The 16,492-nt window shown below is 46.4% G+C and overlaps 1 long non-coding RNA gene across 1 annotated transcript in view; it reads right to left on the reverse strand.

Annotated features, from left to right (window-relative positions):
• The window catches only part of LOC136615085 (uncharacterized), a 33,955-nt gene extending 17,675 nt beyond the window's left edge, over positions 1-16,280 (reverse strand). Inside the window, exon 1 of the long non-coding RNA XR_010790972.1 lies at positions 16,185-16,280. This is a non-coding gene — a long non-coding RNA (uncharacterized lncRNA). The remainder of the gene's footprint in view (positions 1-16,184) is intronic.
• Positions 16,281-16,492: the final 212 nt, after the last annotated feature.

The raw sequence follows: 16,492 nt of genomic DNA on the forward strand, positions 1-16,492 counted from the left end.
TAGTTGATATTTTGTACAAAACATGGAAGATAGCAGGCCAACTTCACGGCTCCTGGTTATACTGCTATTACTAACCAGGAGTCCAGCAGAATCGGACACAGTTCACACAGCACACTGCAACAGGACAGGACACAGATAGCAGGTCATACAGCAAGCTGACACAAAACTGAAAGAAAATAAACATAGAAACGGACATGAACCAGCAAGACACAGATCACACTGCAAGCTGCACCAGAAAAGGATTCAAGACTGCTCACTCTGGAACCCAGATAGACACTGACAGGAGCTGGGTTTGTATGAGGAGCTCAGACCCAGGGGATTGCCTAGCAGGAGATCACCACACCCAGCCAGCTCAATTAACCCTCAACCACCTGTGGAGCTGTGCTGCTAGAGACAATAGTACTACAGGTCTCAGCAGCACACGTAACAAGAGTATTTAATATTTCTCTCCTCCCTTGCCCTAACCTGGCAGCCGAATACTACCACACCACCCTCAGCCGTGCCCTGGATGAAGCGGCACCGCCCGTGACTCGAGCCGTCAAACGCAGACCATGGCAACCTTGGCTCACGTCCCAAACGTGCTTCATCCGGCGGTGCTCTAGGTGCGCCGAGCGGATGTGGAGAAAGTCAAAGCTGCCAGCAGACTTCCTCCACTTCAAATTCATGCTTAAAACTTATAACCTAGCCCTTTACCATGCCAAACAAGTTTATTTCACCTCCCTTGTCTCCTCACTATCCCACAACTCCAAACAACTCTTTAAGACCTTTCACTCCCTCCTCAGCCCCAAAGAACAGGCCCTGCAACAGACCTGACTGCTGGAGAACTAGCTGCAGATTTCAAAGAAAAATTTCGACAACATTCGTAAAGAAATCTCTGAAAACTGCATGGTTAGCCCCACCCCAGTTTCATCAGCACTGCATCCAGCAACTACTCACTATCTACGTTAGAACCAACGACAGAGGAAGAAGTCTCCAGGCTCCTTTCTGCAGTTTGCCCCACCACCTGCGCTAGCGACCCTCTCCCCTCTCACCTCCTCCGGTCCCTTTCCCCAGCTCTCATTACTCACCTCACTACAATCTGCAACCTGTCCCTAACCTCTGGCACTTTCCCCATCTAATTTAAACACTCCATCATATCCCCTCTGCTTAAAAAACCAACCCTGGACCCAACTGATGCTGCCAACTACCGACCCGTCTCAAACCTCCCCTTCATCTCCAAATTACTGGAACGCCTGGTCTACTCTCACCTTACACGCTTTCCCTCTGACAACTCACTCCTCGACCCCCTCTAGTCTGGTTTCCGCTCTCTACACTCGACCAAAACTGCCCTTACAAAAGTAACAAATGACCTGATGACTGCAAAGTCGAGAGGTGACTACTCCCTACTAATCCTCCTTGACCTGTCTGCTGCTTTTGACACTGTCGACCATAATCTCCTTCTCACTATGCTTCACTCTATTGGTTTAAAGGATACTGCTCTCTCCTGGTTCTCTTCCTACCTCTCTGACTGCTTTCAGTGTTTCCTTTGCTGGTTCTATCTCTGCTCCACTTCCTCTCGCTGTTGGGGTACCCCAGGGCTCGGTCCTTGGTCGCCTTCTCTTCTCTATCTATACAGCCCCAATTGGACAAACCATCCACAAATTTGGCCTCCAATACCATCTCTATGCTGATGACACCCAACTATACACCTCCTCTCGTGAGATCTCTGGACCATTCCTAAAAAAATATCACCGACTGTCTGTCCGCTGTCTCTAACACTATGTCCTCCCTTTTTCTCAAACTAAACCTCTTTAAAACTGACCTCCTTGTCTTTCCACCGTCTAACCGACCTCCCCTCAACATCTCCATTCCAGTGTCTGGCACCATCATAACCCCCAGACGGCATGCCCGGTGCCTTGGGGGTCACACTGGACTCTGACCTCTCCTTTGCCCCCCATCTCCAATCTCTGTCCCAAACATGCCATCACCTCAGAAATATTGCTAAAATACATCCGTTGCTAACCACGGACACGCTAAAGACACTCGTGGTCGCCCTCATCCACTCCCGGCTTGACTACTGCAACTCGCTACTCATCGGCCTCCCCCGCACTAGACTCGCTCCACTCCAATCCATACTAAATGCATTTGCTAGGCTCATTTTTCTATCCAGTCGTTACTCACAAAGCTCTGCATGGCGCTGCGCCAGCATACATCGCCTCCCTCCTGTCAGTACACCACCCAGCCCGCTCACTTTGATCCGCTAACACACTCAGACTAAACACCCCTGTAATATGAACCTCACACGCTCGCCTACAGGACTTCACCAGAGCAGCACCCATCCTCTGGAACGCTCTACCCCAAGGCATCCGGACAATTCCCGATGCGCGAAATTTCAGACGTGCCTTAAAAACGCACCTCTTCAGGGAAGCATACCAAATCTCCTGACCTAGTCCCCTGCCCCCCCTATGGTGGCCCACCCCGTTTGCCTTCTAATAATTGATCTGCACATAAAATTTCCTATTGCCTGTGTTCCCCAACCCATTTGTGTCTAACCCAATGTATCTCACATTGTAATTGTTGTAATTGTTGTATTGTTTTTCATTTATCCATGCCTGAAAGCGTTGCGGAATAAGTTGGCGCTATACAAATAAAGAGGATTATTATTTAATGACATAGTCATTAGGGGGCATACCCCACCAGAAATGTTGAGAGCTCTCATCATTACCTTACCTAAACCTGCCATGACTCCTGATTCTCCTCCCAATTTTAGACCAATTTCCCTTTTAAACACAGATCCAAAACTATATACTAAGATATTTGCAAACAGATGAATAATCCTGCCAAAACTAATTGACAAAGATCAAGTTGGATTCATTAACTCTTTCCAATCCAATTTGTATCCTGGTTTTCCTAGGGGGTTTATACAACGGCCTATCTGCTGGCTAAAGCCAGTACTGCAAGAGGTGACATGTTGGATAGGCTCCGACAGCAGAGAGGCTGGCAATATACAGTAAGAGAACCCCGACGTCTTTCAACATCAGAGTTGCACAGCCTTAAATCTTAATGTCTTAAGACGTCAGGCAGTAGATTAGAAAGGGTTAAAGGTTGTCAAACTAGTGATGGCACACGCAGATTCCTTAATATCATCTCTGCAGCTTGTGGCCGCGATTCCCCCTCTCTGCTCCTCACTTTGGATGCGGAGATGTCTGATCGTGTCCGTTGGGATATCTTAAAGAAGTGCCCCCTAAACGTGGTTTTGGCAGTCATTTGCCCTCCTCGGTGATGGCCTGGTACTCCTTCCCTTCAGCTTAGGCATGCACTACTTCATCTCTAAATCATTCATATTTCCAGTGGAACCAGACACGGCTACCCGCTGTCACTGACAATATTTGCCCTGGTGATGGAACCCTTCGCCCATATGATTCGTTCATCTGCAGGTATTTCTGGTATCACAATGGGTAATATTGAACGCTGCGGATGATGTAATTCTTAGTCTGACATCCCCAGAATCTTCTCTTAGCCCATTGTCAGAAACTATAGAGACATCCAGTCTGGTTAGCTGCTACAAAATCAATGGGAGTTTGTAAAAATTACAATCATTATATCCTCACCAATGGGTGACGGACAAATCCCTACTTAGGTGTTACTGTAACATTTCCTACTAATCAACTGCGACCTAATCATTACAAAATTGTATTGTCCAGTATATTCAAAGTTATGCTAAATTGCAGATTTTCTGGACGGCCATATTGCTATGGTAAGATGTAAGTTTAGTATTTATTTCACGGCCTCTCTGGGGTTATATCTAATGCTACTCTAAATAGAATGTAAAATTTGCTGCTGCGCTACATTTGGTGTAACTGGAGAGCAAGAGTGCAAGCCAAAGTATTATACCTTCATCTCTCCCAGGTAGGGCTAGGGTGCCCTGTTTAAAAAAAATTACTATTAAGCATCACGCCATAGAGGACGGAATGGTAGCGTCATGAGTGACAACTGGGCCCCTGTGATTTCCCCCAGCAGTGACTTGGTTGGGTCCCGAACTACCCTGAGGGGAGGAAATGGTAGAGCCCCGTGACAAGGCCTTTCTCTACTCCGCTGTCTCATTAGCTGTGGGCCCAATTCTCGAATGCTGCACTGTGTCTGCAACCCTCTTGCTATTCTGGGCAGACATGGGTGTTGCTCTGCTCCTCCTGTATAAATGGACTCTCAGCTTCTAATTTCCATCAGCACTGCAAGAGTTATTCCTCAGTGTTTACAGCCCAGCTGCAGGGTAATAGGTTATTGCCCTCCTATTTAAGTGAGCTGGGGATTCTCCTCCTTTGCCTGAGTGTTGGTGTGGGTTTCCCTCAGTCACCCAGCATAGGTCTCCTGTTTCTGACGTCTGTGTCTGCTCTGATCCCAAAGCTTTTACCTGGACATTTGTTCTCTGATTGCTCCTACTTGTCACCAGTTTCTGTTTATAGTGCAGTCTGTTTCATGGTGCTTTGCACCGGTGCCTCTGACCCCATGGTCAACTGCCAACTACACCAGAACTACTTCAAAAGGTAGCAGCCTGCTCAGGTTCTCCGCTGCGGAGTCCAGAACCCTGTATAGGAGTTAAAGGGTGAATACCGGGGACTGTCAGGAGAATGCCCTTAGGATTAGTCCAAAGTCAAACCAGTTGATTGGCACGGTGATTTTCCCTACTATTAATGCTACCCTTCACATGTGGAAAAGAATGACTACTAACTAATTTGCCCCTTCAAATCTTTTAAATGCCTCTGGAAAGTGATGCAATTACTGATCCCAGATATAAACCTTGGCATTTGGCTCACTATGGGCATCTCTAAAATAGAGGATTTATCTGAAGGACTAATTATGAAGTCCTTTGCAACATTCCTATTACCACTGTGACCATCTGGGGGTTGTAACTCACTCAGGACCGACATCTTCTATTCTGACACAGTTGGCAGCACTTAGAAAACCCACACAGGCCAGATTGTGGTGAAAGTCAGAGCAAGTCTGTTTATTTTCAATGACATATGGAAGAAATCAACAACAATCCATTCAAGAGTTCTCTGCAGACCATTTCATGGCAGCAATCATATATGCTCCTCTCTGGGATCTCACAGGCCCTCATCTCAGAGAGGGCAGTCTCCTCTAGCCTCCATAACAACCTCCTGAATGTGGCAGGAACCAAGACTTTGACTTTTTTTCCTGCCACACCAACATAGGTGTTCTCTCTCTTTAGTCAGCAGAATGACCGCTTTGCAGCACTCTATTGGTCACTCTATAACTACACTACCACATACACCCCTTTGACAAAAACTATTGTTCCTTTTCACCGTTTTGACGCCACCAGGGTTGAAGCACCATGCTCGGGAATCGCTCTCTCTCTGACACTTTAACTGCAACTTCTAGAATTTTGTTATTTTGCTGACTCATTTATCTCATACTCTTGCTCAATTACTTGCTCATTCATAAACTGCCTGTTGTTACGGTTCTGGAATTGCTGCCTTCCTGATAGTCTGGTGCAGGTTTTGGAGATGTTTCTACATCTTCTGGCTCCGGTGTGTGTGGTATTAGATGTGACAGGCTTAGTCATACCTGTGGGTAATTTTCAGGGCTATTTAGCTTGGCCTGATACTGAGTTGAATTGCTGTTGAATTTTCAGTCTCTTACTGGCTGGACTAGTAGTCAGAGCTTGGTCCTGGATCTCTCAGTTACCTGTGCATCTCAGACCTAAGTACTGCGCTTGTTTGCATTCCTAATTTTGGTTTCTTGCGTTATTCCCCTTTTCCACATAAGGTCAACTAGGGACTGAGGTACACGGTCAGAGCCGTCCTTATCGGAACGATTGCCCTACTTTCAAGAATGTCCCTGTTCTGTGTTAAGCTATATAGGGACAGTGTTTCATGTATTTTTAATTCTGTTTTATCACTGTTTGTTTGCAGTTGTGGGAGATCTGTGGCTAACAGATCCCGCATGTCCTGGTTGGATGTAACACTGCTATTGGCTCTTCAGTTGCTTCCTAGAGACAGGATTTGCTGCTGAACGTCAATCATCTCACTGCCAGACAAGACCTCCTGCAGTCTTTGCAACACTTCCTTCTCTTTTCCAGATGCAGAGTGCTCTTGTGTAGAGTCTGCATCTACTGATTCGGTTTTGCTATACATTGCAGCTAGAGTTGAGCGAACGGACTCTGGCGAGCATGATGCTCGTTTGAGTATTAGCGTACTCGATGGTGCTCGTTACTCGAACGAGCATCAAATCGTGTTCGACCCCGCCCCAGCTTTTGGCTCCTCCCCGCTGTGACGTGCCTGTTTTGACCCAGCGTTCCACATACAAAAATGCTCGAGTCTCCAATTGTAGTCAATGGGGTTCGTTACTCGAGTAGAGCTCTCGAATTTTATGAAAAGCTTGACTCGAATAACACGGACCCGAGCAATTGGGTGCTCGCTCATCTCTAATTGCAGCTTCTTTCACATTGTTCTTTTCACCCGCAGCTTCTGAGACGTCTTTCCCAGTCTCTGCCTCTTCAGTGGCTTATTCAGCTTCAGAAGCCTCACCTTTTGCCTTCTCTTTGGTCTCTTGTACTTAAAAATCAAAATCAAATCATGGTATTTGTATAGCGCCAACTTATTCCGCAGCGCTTTCAGGTAATTATTACTCATTACCCCCCACCAAGCTAGGTTCTCATTTTACCGACCTCAGAAGGATGGAAGGCTGAGTCAACCTTGAGCCGGCTACCTGATTCATGCTGGGATCGAACTTGCAACCTTCAGGTCGTAGGCGAGAGCTTACACTCTGCACCACACGAGGCTCATTATTTCAGAGGATTGCTCACTCTCCATCTGTTGCATGGTCCTCACCTTCTCAATGTCTATACTGAACCATTCTTCAATGATTTCTTTCTTTCGTTCTACAACAGAGTCCAGGCATGCAGTAATCTCCTAATTTTTCTTTGTCATATCTTTGTCACCTTCAGTGATTTTTACTTTTAGCTCTACTGTGTTTCTCTACAGCAATGATTGGGAATTAAAAACCAAGGCAGAAACATTGTTTTGCAGGAATGCTGCCATCCAATAGGTGGCGCTGCAGAGGTATTGTTCCATCTTCTCTATTTGCATATATTTCCAGAGGAGCATTAATGGCCTTGTAGGTCTCCTTACTCACCTTCTAGGTGCTGTCCTTAAGGAGTGATGACACCCCTCCCGTCTTGCATTTAGAGTCATGCTTGTCTTCTAATAGCACCTTCACCCACATCTGATGGGATCCCTGTTGAAATCTTTAGTCCCTTCCCACTCCAGGACGTACATTTACGTCCTAGAGCGTCAGGGTATGTATGAAGAGAGGTCGCGGGTTGACCTCTCTTTATACAGTGCGGGCATCAGCTGTTTATTATAGGGACTTTTACGGACGCAGCGATACCAAATATGTATTTTTGTTTTATTATTTAGATTATTTTATTATAAATGTGGCAAAGGAGTTTTTTTTAAACTTTTATTACTTTTTAGTTTTTTTAATATTTAGTAAAAAATGTTTAATCTTATTTTTACTTTTTTCAGAGGACAAGAACTTTCGCTGCTTTGATCGCTCCTGCAATATGATGTAATGCCATAGCATTACATTATTCTGCTATCTGACAGTCACTCTGCAATGGCAGCCCTGGGGCCTTTCAGGCTGCCATGACAACCACACAGCACCCCGCGATTCCACATGGGGCACAGTGCGGGTGTTAAGAAAATTGTAGATCAATGTATCAGTTAATTATTCTATATTGCATTATAGACTAGAAATATATAGCATGATACTAGTATAAGTAGTGAAGGGGTTAAATGAAACCCTTCTATAGGCTTGCATGTCTTCTGAGGTAGACAGACAGACAGACGAGATTAGACAGTCTGCTAGACCACCCATGTATGTATGTTTATAGACAATGTACACAGGAAACGCAGTAGACTATAAGCCTCCCTCGCATTCCTTTTTCCTCAACTCATAACGGTTTTATTGTATGTAATAGATGCACCTTAGGAGGTGTAACTTATGGTAATCATTTTTTGTTTTAGCCTATTATGTATTCTTATTAATCTTGGAGGTATATACTTTTGCTGTGATGTCATTTTTGGTATATAATCTTTGACCGCCGTAGAATAAATTAGAAATCATCTGATACCGCACAGGCTGGTGTGATTTGTATTTCTCCTGGGCCCAGACTTCTGCACAAGATCTGGGATCGTCTTCTCTTTGATAAACACATAAATTCTCCTTACAGCGGGACCCCGGAACATTGGTTGGGGCATTTATCGGAGCTGTAGCGCGCGGGTGTCCACTGTAAGAATCAGCCGGCACCCGTGTTTTATGGAGCAAAATCGACCAGCGGTCTTCCTTCGTACATACCCCAATGCTGCAGGACATAACTGTACGCCCTGCAGCATTAAGGGGTTAAATTAATTGGCCATTTCATTGGCTGAGAACATCGGTGCGGGTATTTCTGTGCAGACAAAATGTACAGCAAATATACTGATCGCATGCAAAAATGAAACACCTACTCATTAAAAGCGCAAATACGCATACGCTCATGTTACAGCGGACGTGAGGGGCTTTTACACATAACGGTTATCATCAGTTTATGGCTGGATCTGCAGTTGGGACCCCACAGGGCGCTGAGCGAGAAACTGCTCAGTAGTCGCTAGTTGCTGCATATCAGCGCGCCAATCTCATGTCCCCCCGCATCTCCTCGCTGCTGTAGGGCATTGCCCCTGGACTCGGCCTGCAGCACTCGGCGTTCTTGTTCTCCTCGTCCGTCTCTCAGGATCCCATCATCCTCCTTTAATGAATTTACCTTCTGGATTAGGTGATTTTAGGTGATTTAACCCTTTTTATATTTGGAAGGCAGAAAAGTAACTTGAAACTTTGGAGCCGACAAGATGCCATTTACATTACTGGTGTGTTCTTGTATGTCAGAGCGCCTCCTTCAAGCAGCTGAGCCCAGGTGTGATGCTTCCTCTGCACCTCCTATAGCTGCACCTCCGCTGGGAGGGGTCGGCTCTGCCTGAGTGATGAGTCCCCCCCCCAATAGTATATATTGAGGTGTAGCATCCAGGTGAAGGCATATAACGCTGCCATCAGAAGAAGAGAAGGACTGAGCCCATCATGAGACGTCTCAGCCTGTGCCTCCTGCTCCTCCTCGCTGCCACCTGGAGCCTCAGCTGTAAGTGTCACCGGCGCCCCCCATAGGTCACGCCTGCGTTGGGTCTCCGTTCAGGGTTTACAGAAATAAATGGATCAATGGGGTTTCATAACAAGGGAAAACAAATGGAAAGGTTTCTGTTTCTGCTGTTTATGGACTTGGGGTGGTGGGGGTCCTCGTTGGTGGAGTTTTGCCAACCACATTCTCCTGGCACCCTATGACAGCCCACATGTGACCCGAGTCAGGAGAGGCCAGCTGGACCTCCTTGCTGAACCCGGCTCTCACATGGATTGTTCTTAAATTTCATGGCAAGCCTTTCCCTTGCATCACTGAGTACAAGGCCGTATTTACATGAATGATCCTCCGGGGGGCGTTCCAACCGAACACATGCGGGCGCATATTTCTTATCTTTAATTTTTATTATTGAAATAAGATGCAATTTGCAGGCGCGTGAAAACTAAAAGAGTCACATAGCCGGGTATTTTTCGCACAAAATGCATCGCAATCGCAAGGAAAATGACAGGTGAACCAGTTTCTGGACCGACATTGCGCTCACATGTGTAAATATGACCCATTGTGAGGATCTGAGACCTTACAGTTTTTTGAGGTGAGCTGAAACTGAACTTGCATCTCTCTCTGACACCCTCTGCTCAGGATTGGGACTAGGACCCCCTTTGCGGATTGATGGGGTCCCAGTTGTTGGACTCCCACCAATCACCTATTCCTGGTGTGTCTGGGTGGGATATCTCTGATGTGTAGGTCCTTCGGGGTCTTCAGAAAGCTGAATGATGCAGCTATGGTTAGTGGAAGAACAGCTGTCTCCAGCACAGATCAGACATATGGATATATATGTACAAGTGCTGACTGACACATGAGACATGTATATACAGTCTTCCCTTGGCTTGCAAGCTTCTTGACTTGTGAACAGACTCTCTCCCGAATTTTTGCTCTGATTTAAGAGCCAAAACTCGGGTTACGAGCCTGCTTCTGCATTTAAAATCCCCGGCTGCTGAAAGAATTTCAGAGCAGTGTAGGAAGAACAAGTGGCTAGACGCGCCTGAGCCCGGCAGCGGACGAATTTTGAGTATATATATATATACTTTTTTATTTTTTACTACAGCTAGGGCTGATTTTTCAAGGAAGGGCTTATTTTTAAAGCCCTTCCCCGAAAATCACTGCGTGGGTGTCGGCATCCTATCGCCTTCAACGGGGCCTCCGGCAGCAGCAGCCCCATTGGAATCAATGGCAGAACATGTAACAAAAAATTGCCGTGTTTTGAGGAGGTCTGGAACGGATTAATGGTGTATCAATGCATTTTAGTGGAGAAAATTGATTTTACATAAGAGTGTTTTGGGTTAAGAGCTCTGTCACAGAACGAATTAAACTCTTAAGCCAAGGCACCAGTGTACTGCTGTATATAACACCCATGTCTGAGGAGCTGTTACATTGTATCAGTCAACACAATCCTCTCTGATATAAACACATCAGCCTCACCAATCTCTCTCCTGATAGTTTGCTACAATGTATCAGTGAAGGTAACATGAAGGAACATGGGTAGAAGAAGCAGGTGGGGCATGTGCCCCGGGCACAACAAGGAGGTTAGGTGGGTGGCCACTAGCAGAAACCGTTCATTGGAAAAGAAACAGAAATGCAATGATCTACTTCCGTTCTGCCTCTTCCTTGAGCTGCAGCCCCAGAACGTAACTCTGAGGTTTTTTTTGTACGCTATCTGTAGAGGGGGACGAAGCTGAATGCTGTTTTGGGAGCAGAATACTGTTTTCTGTATCTTGTCCACCAGATGGCGCCTCCCCAGTATATGTATTAGGGTGGGGCTACATGACTACTTTGAGCACAACACAGATATTGGATTTTTTGCAGTCTGCGGGTTGGGGTTGGGGTTGCCACCGGGTCAGCAAACCTCCAGCATGGCGGGTGATCTGACCACAAGGTTGATGTCGGTATTAATTTATACCCATATTAGAGGTCAGTAAAAAATACCGACCTGCACTGCAGAGCTCCGGCTGCCAACCAGTTTGGTTCTGACACCATCTGCTGTACTCACAAAGCACCCTGGACTCCTCTCACAGCCAATTGTATTCTGGATGCCTCACAGGGAACCCTGAACCCCTTCCTCCAGCATTGATGTTCTGGACAACACCCGCTCACACAGTACCCTGGGCTCCTCACCCCGGTGTCTGCGCTGGGTGCAGTATGCATACAAATGTAGACACCAGGGGGATAAGTTCAGGGTACTGTGTGATTACAGCAAGCGGCATCCAGGATGCAAATGCCAGGGGAGGATGGAGTCCAGGGTCCTCTGAGTATATAGCCGGCAGCATCTGGAAGAGAACCTCAGTGTATTGAATGCTCTGGCTGCTATGACTGCTTCCAGGCCAGGGCTTTCACTATGAGGGTCACTATTACTAATTTGGCCACTGTGGGGGACACTATTACGACTACGGCTGATATTGGAGGCACTATTACTTATGAGGCCACTGTGGGGGGTCACTATTACTACTAGGGCTGCTATTGGAGGCACTATTACTACTGAGGCCACTGTGGGGGTCACTATTACTACTGAGACCACTGTGGGGGTCACTATTACTACTGAGACCACTGTGGGGGTCACTATTACTACTGAGACCACTGTGGGGGTCACTATTACTACTAGGGCTGCTATTGGAGGCACTATTACTACTGAGGCCACTGTGGGGGTCACTATTACTACTAGGGCTGCTATTGGAGGCACTATTACTACTGAGACCACTGTGGGGGTCACTATTACTACTGAGACCACTGTGGGGGGTCACTATTACTACTAGGGCTGCTATTGGAGGCACTATTACTACTGAGACCACTGTGGGGGTCACTATTACTACTGAGACCACTGTGGGGGTCACTATTACTACTGAGACCACTGTGGGAGTCACTATTACTACTGAGGCCACTGTGGGGGTCACTATTACTACTGAGACCACTGTGGGGGTCACTATTACTACTGAGACCACTGTGGGAGTCACTATTACTACTGGGGCCACTGTGAGGGTCACTATTACTACTGAGACCACTGTGGGGGTCACTATTACTACTGAGACCACTGTGGGGGTCACTATTACTACTGAGACCACTATGGGGGTCACTATTACTACTGAGACCACTGTGGGAGTCACTATTACTACTGAGACCACTGTGGGAGTCACTATTACTACTGAGACCACTGTGGGGGTCACTATTACTACTGAAGTCACTGTGGGGGTCACTATTACTACTAGGGCTGCTATTGGAGGCACTATTACTATTGAGGCCATTAAGGCCATATCTGCACAGCTGATAGCGAGTTGCACCTCATGTTCTTGTGCACAACCCCCACCACAGCACATGGACACCCCGTCCGTGTCACCGCACCTTTCAAGTCCTAGTCTAGCACAAGAATTGCACGAAAATAGGACCTGCTTCAGTTTATCAGTGCAAGAGAATAAAAGCTCCAGCGTAAATTAACCCATTAGATGCAACAGGTTAATAGAACGCATGAGCAGTGTGCGCCTCGCAATGGCACAGAACTTTTTTTTCTGGCTGTGTAAATATAGCTTAAGGGGGGCACTTACTATTGGGGCCACTAAAATAACAGAGTTAAAAACACATGTTGTGATTGTGATCAGCCGCACCCCAAACCACGGCCCTTCTTTTTTTTCCTCGGCCGGCATTTTTTTTGTGACAAAGGTGGCAGCCCTAGTCGTGGTAACTTGTGAGTCGCACTACAACCCCATTGACTTCAGTGAGAGTGTGAGGGGGCGGGGCTACACAACAATCTCTGGTCACACATCCAGCCTAATAGGGGGTCTGTAACCTGATGGGGTCTTTGTGTATCAGGTGACAGCGGGGCCTATACTGCCTCCTACTGGTGGGAAGTAAACAGCAATGCTTCCATGTGATCACCATAGGGGCGGACCACGGCTGGTACGGAGTCTGAGCTCAGCTCTGCGCCATTCCCCCTCGGTGGTGAGGACCGCGGTCAGCTCCATGTCTCCACATTACCCCAACAAGCCGGGATGGTAGGGGGCAGTTACATCTTTACTACATCCCCGACATGAACATTTATGTCTACTGCGTTACGGGCTTTATGTCTCTAAATGGAATGTATTGTGTTTTTTAGCCGGTGCCCGCATCAAACCCTCCACTTGTTTTTCTGGCATGGGACATTGTCGTCCGGCCTGTTTCAATAACGAGTATATACCTGCCTATAGCACATGTGGACACCAAAAAAAGTAAGTGACATCAATTTATGGTGGTTGTGTGCCTGTCCCCCGTACCATCAGTTACAGCCATTGGAAAACAGCACCATCTATAGTGCCCCAAATAATAATAACCCCCCGTCAATCCATCCTCCTTCTAGCCCTGCTCTCCCATAGACCTTCCATATAGTATTCAGTCCTGATGACTGTTTCCACTAGTCATGTGACATCACTGATCTCCCAATACCCAGTAGTACTGTGACAGGAGTGACGTCATCCTCATCATCCTCATCATCCTCATCATCCTCCTCTCTTTCTATTCCTGCAGGTGTTGTGTACGGAAGTGATCGTGGGAGAAGAAGGTGAAAAGTTATAAATATCGCTGACCGGCGTGTAATAACAGAGGAAAACTCTACAGGAAAAGCAACGGCAATGTGATATGTAATAAAAGTACTACAACTCTCATCATTGTGGTGTTATAACTGTCAGCACTGAGCTGGGGCGCAGAATGATGGGTGTAGTGATACTATTCCACCTCTAGATGGCTCCAACATACCATATCCTCTTTTTAGACCATGTTTACACGGGCGAGCGTGATATTGGTCCGAGAAGCTCAGACCGTTACCGCGCTCGTAAACGTGATTTTACTCATAATTGCAATGTGTTTTGTGAGAAAAATGCATCATTACACGTGAAAAACATGTAAATAGGATTCCTTTTTACAAATTGCTTTGCATTTATAAGAAAATCAATTATGCGCTCAATGCGATTTTTAAAAAGTTTTTTTTCATTTTTTTTGTCGCTCCCATAGTAAATAATAGGCGATCTCACCCAAAGAGGTTCAAGACAAAAAATCACGGGAAATAATGGGTCATTTTCTTTTGCACAATCAGACAGAACTATTGCTAGGAAACGGCCGGTGTAAGTGCAGCCGTGGGGCTTATTCACACGGCCGTGTTCTTCATCAGTATTTTGTGAGCCTGAAGCAGAGCGCTCAGAGAGGAAGGGGATCGGGAAGATTTTCCCCTCTTCTGTATTTCGGACCGGCTCCTGGTTTTGGCTCACAGAATGCTGATGAAAAATCCCCCTGTGTGAATAAGCCCCTCAGCCTGGTTCACACGGCCGGATGTGCGCCGCGTATTATGTGCACAAAATGTAGTGTAACATGCAGTGAATAGCACCCAGTGATGTCAGGGGGGTCATTCACATGATGTGCGATCGCATGAAAACTGATGTAACATCTGCTGCAGATTTGTGCAGTGCGAGAGCTCAGTGTGATCTATGGGCTCCTGCGGCGTTTACGGAAATGTGTGCAGCAGAAAGCGGCATATTCGCAGAGCATATATGCAGAAAATCAATGTGACTTTGTGTGTATGTATTGGTGTGTGTGAGCATGCAATGTGTTCGCACACAAATACTCCACAGCGGTTGACATACGGCGGTATAAGTGCATTTCGGCCGCCCAAACACGTGATGCACTTGTGCGGCAGATAATGCCTTATGCAGTCATTGCTGGCGCCCCTGTATACATCCGGCCTGTATGTGTAGAATCATCAGTGGTGTAACAATCGCAGTCAGACACCCTCAGGACACGGATACAGATAGAGATTCAGTTGGTGGAGAGAGACGACTTCTTGCGCGATCACTTACCTGGTCAGCACCCGGCCGGACGGGGACTGCAAAATAGGCCCAGCGGACAACCCCCACCAGACCACATATAGAATGACCCCCACACATGTACGGGTATGCTGCGCTGTCCTTTCCAGTTAAATGGCAGAAACCATGAGAGAAAGCCAGCAGACCCCATTATAGTCAGTGGGGTCTGTTGGGCTCGTGGTCGTCATGTGACGGATCCGGCCTCGGCCAATGTCCTTCTTACTATTCCTACATAGAAAAGACAGAAAAATGCAATCTCTGCTGTAGATATGAATAGCGCCTCACAGTTTCTATTCCCTGACAGCCATATCTGTTGTACAAGGGCCTCTTCAGGGCGGGTATCACACGTGGATCAAATATTACACTAGAGACTCCTTTAAGAACTAATTGTACAGCGAGGCCCTTTAATTAGGAGGATGATGGAAATCGTCATTTTGGCCGTATTCACAGAAAAAGTCGCATCGAAACAGAACTCATCGATTTGAATAGAGATAATGACACGGGAGCGTTACTACTCAGACGGGCAGTAAGAAACACGAGCATGTCCTATTTATGTCAGGTTTCTAACGAAAATCGCCCATTCAAGTCAACGAGTGTATTATAAAAAACGGATAGCGTTCACATGATGTAAGTGCGATCTATGCTCAATGCATTGTAACTGTGTGGTCCGTAAAAAACAAATGAAGAGAACCGGGCAGGGCAGCGGCTGTAGATATATGCTCTTGTGTGTGTGTGAAAAACCAATCCAAAACGAATGGACATAGCGTGGGAAATTGTAAAAATGCATGAAAATACCGCCTTAGCCCTACACGGCCCAGCGCGATAGCCACGGATGCAAGATATTTATGTGTCAAAGTCGGCAAGTGTTTCCCATTGTTTTCAACGCCACCGCTGCCAGCAACAGGTTTTGTTTCCCAGGTAAACTCCAACCCAGACTTATGAATTCTTAACACAATCTTTGTTTATGGTTCATTCTAAAACAGACAAGGTCTGACTTATAAATTGCAGTTTTATTCTAAAAAAGACTAGCAGTGCTAAATATTTATATATACAAAAATATCCAGAAAAAGATGTCCCAGTGGGGGTAAGGTTTACAGGCACACACAACAGACAGTACTTAAAATAAAATGAGGAAACAAAGATACCAGATTTGGGATGTTCGTCCTCAGTATCTGATTGTGCAGAGTCACTGGATAAAAATGGGAAAGTCCTTAAGCCGTAGCGTATCTCCAAAGGTCTGACACCCGGGTCTCTCTGACCTCATCTGTTTTCAATGTTTCCCCAGAACACAATTTCCCCCGCCCCCTCTGTGGTCATTCTGAAAAGGGTGGGGTAAATGCATACGTAGCTGTGAAAATCCATAATTCCCCAGTTAGGCCATATCTCCGCAGGAGATCCTCTGATCGGGAATATATGCCTGCCATATTTCCAGTCGCGATTATAATACTCAGTG

Source organism: Eleutherodactylus coqui, chromosome 1, assembly GCF_035609145.1.
Source record: "Eleutherodactylus coqui strain aEleCoq1 chromosome 1, aEleCoq1.hap1, whole genome shotgun sequence".
In the NCBI taxonomy this organism is placed as follows: domain Eukaryota; kingdom Metazoa; phylum Chordata; class Amphibia; order Anura; family Eleutherodactylidae; genus Eleutherodactylus; species Eleutherodactylus coqui.